The sequence below is a fragment of the Monopterus albus genome, unplaced genomic scaffold (assembly GCF_001952655.1).
Source record: "Monopterus albus unplaced genomic scaffold, M_albus_1.0 scaffold139.1, whole genome shotgun sequence".
Classification (NCBI taxonomy): Eukaryota; Metazoa; Chordata; class Actinopteri; order Synbranchiformes; family Synbranchidae; genus Monopterus; species Monopterus albus.
Window position 1 is genome coordinate 609699 of NW_018128019.1, and position 9269 is coordinate 618967.

A 9269-nucleotide genomic window follows, 5' to 3' on the forward strand; every position below is an offset into this window, starting at 1 on the left:
ATCCCCACTGATCGACTGCTGGGATTGCAACTATCAACAAGAAGCTGCAGTTCTATTGCCTAAACAACCTTGAGAGAGAAACCAATTGATGGCAGAATATGCATGATAGATGGCGCTGCCTCTGTTGAGCAATCTAAATGAACGGTTTCTTACATTGTGGGGTTTTAACATCACTGAAATTTTCTACCCTCTGCATTGTGGCACCAAATACCTGGACGTCATCTGTGACTTTGAGCGCTCACTGCAGTGCTGTAGAAAGAAAAGTGGTGATTGTCTGTTACTTCATTACAACACATTTTTACGCACAAGTGAAAATTGTATGTTCTTGAAACATTTTCTTTTGTGTCTGATTATTACACTTACTGTTGCCAGTACTGTGTGTGCAGACTGGCATTGGCACACACACACACACACACACTTCTGTTTCCTCTTCTCCTATTCACCAATTTAAATACATTGTTTTGACAAAATTAATGAATTACTCTGCATTTTACCCAGATGGTTAATTGTACAGCAAATAATTACATTTCTTAATAGAATGCAACTCTTTGAATATTTTTAAAATTTTGTGCATTAATTGCTTCTTGAGATTGCTCTTCTTGATTTATCATTGTTCATCATGTTATGAAATGTGCCATCTAATCAATTAATTATTCCATGTAATTGTTTATTAAAACTTGACTGTATTTCCACAGCAGCACCGAGCCCCAAACTTATCACAGGGCTGACAAACATGTATTAGTTACTGGCTATTAAAAGACAATATTACCATGTGTGGAGATGAATTCACTGAAGGTGTTATGTAAATCAGAAGTTGAACTTTCACATTTAAAATCTATTTTTGACTGAATAAACATCAGGCATATTCCCGTATGCCTTATTGATTTAAAAAAAAAAAGATTTAAAATGTACATGAAACACATAATTAAAAATAGAAAAGTTTTACTGCTGTGCTTGCAAACTTTACTGATGTAAACAAATATTAAACAGCATTAAAAAATATTAGTAACAGAGGTTCTGTCTGGTGTTTGTCCCAGTGTAACAGTAAACAAACTGTCAGTCATTCTGAAGGCTACAGTCTGTTGGATGTTGTTTGCTGGGCCGAACCTCTTCTTTACACGTTGTTTACTGACGGTACCATAACACATGAAAACGAGCTGCCCGTTTTAAGCAAAAGAATTCACAGCAGGGCGGCCCACTTGGTCAAACCAGTAAAACCTGAAGACACTCCTGCTCTGTTCAGCTGTGCCTGACATTAACACCAACACCCAGTTGTTCATAAGTGTGTGAGTATCTGTTAAGGCACCTCTACAATACAAAGACATTCAAACTGACAGAGCGGCAGAGAGGAGACTTAAAGCACAGGGTAAGACCACTACTCATTTTCTCTACACTTAATCTCTCACTTCCTTTCCAAGTTGCGTTCACAGAGAGGACGGTGATGGAATTTCATTACATATGGCTGAAAACCAGTGGAGTTTTGAAAGCAGAATTAGATGGAAAGGTGCACTTAAAACGCCAACATACCCTCCAGATGCCGACAATCTAATTTACTGTCAGAGGTAATAAATGAGGAGCCACAGGATGGCACAGATAAGGTTATATTTCACCATCAGGGTTATCACTTAATATCTGATAATGTCTGCAATTGTATCTGACAGTTGAAACAGGGGGCCTTAACTCCTGGTAGGAGAACTGATCATTAGAGAGGAAGACTTGTTAATGTGTCAAATCAATGTGTCTTCACTCAATAGACCTTTATGAAGGGACTTAAGTTTAGACTGCAGTGTTAATGATTCACACTTGTGGATGCTTCCTATTTAATGAAACTAAAGAGTTCTGTGCATAACAGATTAATAAGACTAAAACCTATAGATTTATCAGAGAACAGACATCTCAGTGATTGTGTTTACCTAAGTACATTTGTTAAGATTACACAAGGACCTCTGGGTTTTAAGGAAGTGTTTGAGACAGGAATGTTACCTGGGGAGTAGCACATTCTTACACGTAAGTTAGAGGTGAAAATTAAATGCACACTATGTGACAAAGTGTGAATCATAGCATTCACGGATACTGTGAGAGCTGCCAAGTCTAAACAAACAAAACCAAATCACAGCATTATAACAATGGACGATGTACAAAAAGCCTGCATTGTGAAGCGTGAGAGCGGGGGAGTGGACACATAACGTGGATCATATTATTCCCTGTGAAAAATTAGCTATAGCAAAGTTGTGACACACATACAATATTACATTCCTGCCATTTTTTTCACAGATCCAGTCCAATTAGCCTCAAACTGTTACAGCCTATTCCACTTGCTTTTGGAAAAAAATAAATAAGTATCATGGGCAGAGGTGCAAGCGAAGATTGGGATGAAAAGCACCCGGACACGATGCAAACCCAGCCCCAAAAACAAAATGAGACCGAGACCAAGCCTAAAAGCTCAGGGAGCAAGTGTCCCACATGCTGCTTGAAGACAAGGAACTGTCTGATGAGCCCGGAGTGCGGCAGGGCACTTCAGATCTCCAGCGTTGTTGCCATGTGTGGCATGTGCATCCGCCTTTTTGTATGTAAGTCTGAACCTCTGAAGCAACAAAGGGCTGAGACACTTATACACTTATATGAATCTGTGCTCACACAAACGTATAACCCTGACATTTATATTGTGCTTTTATGTTTATATTTACTGCAATTCAAATTCTACATAATATTGTTCCACACATAATCACCCATGTTAAGATACTAACACTAGAAAAACGTATTAATTATTTTTGTTCCTTTTTTCAAATTGCAGAGTCTGACCTTGGACATCAGGCCCAGCTTCTCCAGATTGTCTTGTTTCTCAGTGTATATAGATTCGCTTTACATCCATTTCATCAGCAGAACCTTAATTTCTTCATCTACACATTATTTAACATAAACAAAATGAAGCTGTTTCTGTAAAGCATGTAGATAGAAGCAACTTGAACAGGAATATTCATGAAGAACAGTTATACTTTTGTCTGAATGAATTAATGAAGGGGCGACTGTCACTTTAATCTTCTAAGGTTTATTAAGCATAAAGATTTATTTGGATACTATGAAACCTATCTGATTGATCACATCTGATTAATCAAAATGCTGCAGTATTCAGTCAATCCAGATGTCTATTTATAGCCAAGAAGTTTTCAATCATGTAAAATAAGTGTAATATAATACTAATAAAAAGTGAGAACATGACTATGTGTGGAGGTATACAATATATACAGTGCAACTCCAACACCCTCTCTTGAAATAACAGTAATATGATCACACCTGAAGTGGTGGAAAACTTCAATAAAGCTTTCACGTAACTAATAACAATTAAAATGCAAGCATGATGCAAGTACGTCCACACCTGAAGTGGTGGAAAACCTCAATAAAGCTTTCACGTCACTAATAACAGTTAAAATGCAAGCATGATGCAAGTACGTTGCTGTCGTCGCATTTGTCTGAGGTAATTTGTAAAAAACTATTCAGTACATTCACAATGAACTAGTCAACAAGAGATGTGATAAGAAATAATATGATCTCTCTACTGTACCCAGATGCAGTACATAATGAACTAACTAATGACAAATGCATAAAAATTAGGACTGACACAATTTAAAGAGGACACCTCATATATAGCGGAAGCAACAGCAAAAGATTCTCTATATCCGAGCATGAATAAAGAACGCATGAGCAGGTAGCTTTGTGTTAGTCACCTGGTTGCTCCACTTAGCTACAAGATCCGGGGAGCTAGTTCTTGTATACTTTTAAGTTGACTGGGAAAGTGTTTGGGTACTTGTGCTGCATGCCTCAATATACACTGTTACCCCAGAGGTGTATTTCCTGAATTTCAACAGTGGGAGCGATGGGTGCAAAGCCAACATGTTGCCTGTTATGAGATCCACAGCTGTATTTTCTTTTAGTCTTCTGTTAATACATCGCTAATTCTCCCTTTTGCTGCCTCACAGTTACATTTTTCCACATTTTAGTGTGAAGTAGCTAGCAAAGTAGTGTTGATCACTGCATGGTTTTAAGCTTGGCTTTGCAGGTACTGTAAAATAACATGTTTAAACCCAACAAACACCCCAAACATATAAACTTTTATCACATAATATTTTTTCTGTAATGTTAAACATATGTCAAAAAGTCCTACCACATACGTGGTTACAGAATTTCAGCCTTGTAGGTCAGCTCCGCGAAGGTGACTGTTGAACCATCCGGAATCATACAGTATAATCTTGTCCAAGATAAGCAAGAAAGAAAGTGGGTGTGAAAATGTAAAAAAAAAAAAAGTATGTCAGTGACACTTTGCATCTTTCTAGGCCTGTCTCAGTCACCTGCATTCTTTAGGGCTCCCTGGGGTAGCAGTGACATTTCAAAACAACTTGGTGGACACAGCACATTTAGGAGCTTCAGTACACTTGATAATCATCATCTGATCAGCTTGTACTTCCCAAGTTATACATTGCATGTACAGTAAACTTATATTCTGCAGTAGGCGTACAGTATTACATACAATCAAGAGTAAAATGACAAATCCCCTGTTCCTCTCTTATGTTTGATGCTGTGGTGAAGCTTCAAACACCTTTGTAATAGATAGATTTTATAATTAGAGCTCAGAAGCACAGCTAAAAAGCCCACAACATAAATGCTTGGTCATTTACATTCATTACAAGGACAAGTATGGAGTATTTCTGTATGATGTATAGGTTATTTATCTTCCTCTTTCATTTTGTATTCTCTCATTTCTTTTCCTTTTCCTCTGCATCTCTGAATTTCTCTTTCATTTCTGTTGCTGCCCCTTGTGTGTTACTGTGTCAGTGCAGGCATTACAACACAGGGGTGACATTTCAAGCAGACAGATTATGGCTTCTCTCCAATTAATTTTGCTTTCCTTCCCCTGTTAAATACACAATCAACCAAAGGCAAAATGTCAGCAAAACAAACGAGGAGCCGCCATGTGGCTGACAATTACCGCCAAGCACCTCAGAAATGCCAATATGTTAAAGTGGCAGCAGCGTGTGAGATGAATGGGGACAAATGGCAGTCTTTGAGGAACCTTGCTGTTGCACTAGCACTGAAACAGGCACGTCTGTGGTTACCTGCTGCTGTCACCAGATGTAGTGACAGACAACATGTTGGTACAAAGGTCAGATATTTCTCAAAGGGTAAAAGCTTTGAATAAATTCTGTCTACTATATCCACTAATGTCTCATTTAACCTACATTTTTGTCAGGTTTACCTTTTGATTTGGGACAATCACTTCAGGCTTTTATACTAGTGATAGCCATGGCCAGAAGTGTAATATCTTCAGGTTGTCGTCTATGTCATTTTCGTGAACATAACTCAGGAACTCCAACAACGAAATTCTTCAAATTTGGCACAAACATCCACTTGGAATCAAGGATGAACTGATAAGATTTTGGTGGTCAAAAGATGAGGTCACTGTGACCTCACATCCAACCATTCTTGTCGACACGATATCTTAGGAACGCCTTTAGGGCATTTATCCAAATTTGGCACAAATGTTCACTTGGATTCAAGAATGATTGGACAAAGCTGTCCTCTGTACTCCTCTGTAAAAAGTGAAGACAGTATGTTTCTCACTGGAAATTATTTACTACTTACTGCCTTTCCGTGTTAGGCTAGTATGACCAGTTCAGTCTGTTTTGATTTGGCAACCAAACACAACAGGAACAGACCAAAATAGACCATTAGGACTGCAGAAAGAATAACCAGTGTCACCTTGGCCTTCAAGAAGGACCTGTGCACCTCATCAGTCAGAGAAGGGTACAGAAGATTTCTGCAGACTCCTCACATCCTGGATGCAAACAGTCTGAGTGCTCTTCCATCACGATGTATATATGTATATTTATAAATGGATTTTTGTTGCCTTACCAAAGCATATTCAGAGCCACTGCACCAGAGTCAAATTCCTTGCGTTCAACAATCTTAGCCAATGATTCTAATTGTACACTAGCTCCATGAAAGGTGAAATAAACCCGCTCATCCATTGCCTGGTAAGACAGCAAACAGGATTTCAAGCTGTTCCTGTTGGACAATGTTTTGTTGTAAAAACACATGCCAGTCCTGACCCATGTTGCCAAGTCCAACTGTTGATCCTGTTCTGAGTCAACCTCATCTTGCCACCACATGCCTCATAGGGGTAAACGGGTCAAACCCAGGTGAGGTGCCCCCACCTGCCTCCTCCCAACCTTGAGGGAGACAAGGTTAGAATAGAGGATGCCCAGTCAGGCGTGATGCTAGCAAGCCACACAGAGACACGACAGAAATGTCCTTGCTCTTCCAAGTCAGTTTAATCAGCTTCTTTTGCCAAGATGCACAGCCGGGGCTGGCTATGATTGACTTGGCCTAGAGCCAGCCTCAGCACAATTTGTTGCATAACTGTTCAATCGATGGGTCATTACACTAACGAAATGACATGACAGAGGGACATAGTGGGAGAAGAAAAGTTCTTCATAGCTTCTGGCCATAATTGTGTGCCAAGAGTCTGAAATACTTCAGAAATGCTAAATCACTTAAATTCCTTGAAGTCAATTGTGAAAATGGCCTTGAATCCACCCTGAGGCTATTCCTATGTCTTGACCTATGTCTCTACACAAAGACAAAAGATGAACCTTACTATTACTGGACTGTTTCTTTATTCACCTTGAAAGTCAACATTACCATTGAATTTCACAGCTGAGAAATACCAAGTCACACAGACTAGCTCCAGCTCTCAGGGAAATAATACATCTTATGAAATAAAAGATCTTTGTATAGTTACGCCAACTTAGGAAACAAAGACTATGCTTTTTTGTTTTACTCTATGCCTGCCAATTTAAAGAATTCCAGACTCCTAACTCATTCTACAGAATCACAGTTTCTTTCCAGAAAGTGTGAAGACCTGCTCAGACACTGAGACGACTTTAACGCAAACTTCTTTTTCCCCTACTCCTTTTACTGCCATCATGATGGGGAAAGGAGAAAAAGCCTGATAAAAAACACACGGGTATGCACTGTTTGTGTGTGCTGCACCTGTGTTTGTGTATGTTGAAGAAAGAAAGTGATAGGGAGGGAGAGAGCGTGACAGAGAAAGAGATGGAGAAAGAGATGAGATTTGTGATCTCATCTGTTCACCCAGGGCATCCCTCCAGAGCGGTCTTTTACTATCGTCAATCATCTCCATGGAGACATCTAAAAACTCAGATGGATAGGAAGCGCCGATGCATTTCAAGCATGCCTGTGATACACACTTGAAGAAGTTGTAGATGGAAGCCACTCCTGTGTCAGGCCTGATTACAATCCCAAAGCAAAAGAACACTCAGGCCTGCATTTCAAGCATGGTAATGGTTATGGGCACAAAAATACTGCAGGCAAAACTGGCAAAAGCTCTTTCTGGTAAGTGTGGGAGTTTATGCAATGATCTACAATCTGGCCATATGATATTTTTAAATTCTTTGTCATTTATTTATTAACTTTGGCCACTGTATACTGCAACAGTATGCTGGCACCTCTTCCATAAACATAGCATGAGGCCTGGAAATAAGGTAAAATATCTATCCTAACAGTTTTAAGATGGATTATGTGCCAGGCTATTTCCATTATTCCCTGTAAGACCATAATTTGTCATTTTAACAGTTTGGGTTTTCAATGCAATAAACAAAAAAAGACAGTGAGCTGTTTCCCTTCGATAAGTCATGTAGGGTCTTAAACTGCTGGGGCTAAATAAATATCATGTTAAAACAGTCTTTAAATCTTTTCTTACTTTTATCTGAATGAATCTTCATGATCATTTTTATTCAGGTGGTTTTCCTTGTATCTCGTCTATCTTTCTTTCCTACTTGAGCCATTATGTTATTTCAATTTTTTTTTTTACATGCTTGAAAGAATAAATCAAATCAGATCAAATCAAATCAATATATTGGCTCTTACTTTGTTGCTCTACAGTCACAAGCACTGTATTTCTCAAGAGATGTGTGAATTATCCAAGTTATACCTAGTTAAAGTAAACAAGTTACGCTTCTTGCTCCATAAGAAATAATCAAGTGTAAAGTCCATGATGTGCTATAACAGGAAGCGCTTTCACCACCTGAGAAAAAAGCAGAGCATCAGGGTGTTTACAGCAGACTGCAGCAGTTTAACACCATCAAACTACAGTAAGTCATTTTGCTTCAAAATGAAACACTCCCTGACACACCCACTCTCACAGTGGAATGATACAATACAGCATGAGCAGACCATTATGTTAGATGCTCTTGATTAATGTACAAATTCAGCATGTAATAATGTTTTGCTTTAGGATGAATACAACAACAAAGTAGACAGGTGAAGATGAGAGTAGCTAGTTTTCTGTCCATCTGGAAGATGCCCTTGTCTGCCCCTATCCAAAAACAAAGCCTCTGCACCGTGCATTCTCTCCTTCCAGCAACTAAACAAAGCTGATGTAATCCTCAGCTTCCTTAAAGCTTGATCAGAGCAAAAAAGTTAAGTAGGAGTAGACGAAAAAAATACACACAGCGTATGATTAACGTCAGAGCTGTCCTCCACCGGATTAGCCGAGCTGCTTTCACAGCATTTTCACAGCCAAGACCAACTTTAACACACAGCTTTGTTCCTCACCCAAGACACGTGGAAGGATAATGTGCCCTCTTCTGTTTTCCTGAAATTTTATGGGAACTTCAACAAGTCTTGACTTTAGGCTGACGGCCTTTACACCACTTACTTTGTCAGCATAATTCACTGCCATTAGAACAGGCAAGATAAAAGGGTGCCCAAGTCTAATTCTAAAAGACAAGAAGTGCTTTCACTCAATTTTCTTCCTAAGTAGACAAAAAAGTACCACGAAGTTCCAAAAACATCCCAGGCCATGGCTGTAGACATTTTTTTCCTGTAGGTAAGGAAAAAAAAAAAGACTCCCCAAGTTTGTTCTTGAAAACAGATGGCTGTCTTTGATGGCAGTGGAATGTAGCCTCTTTGAAATTCAGTCCTGATGAAGCTGTGATCAGGAGAACCGACAAGCTGTGATGTCTCTTAGTCATTGTGCTCTGTGTGCTACAAAGATAATATTTTACACCTTTACCTTTACCTATGACTTGGGACTGTAGTAAAAAATATTTATTTTTATATTTGAAATTGAAATGACTGATGTTAGGGTTGGGCATGCTTATTTTAGTACAGTGCCAATGCTTTTTGAACAGACCGTACATGCTCAAATAAAATACATCAAGATCAAATTTTGAGAAAAACGTGTAAACATA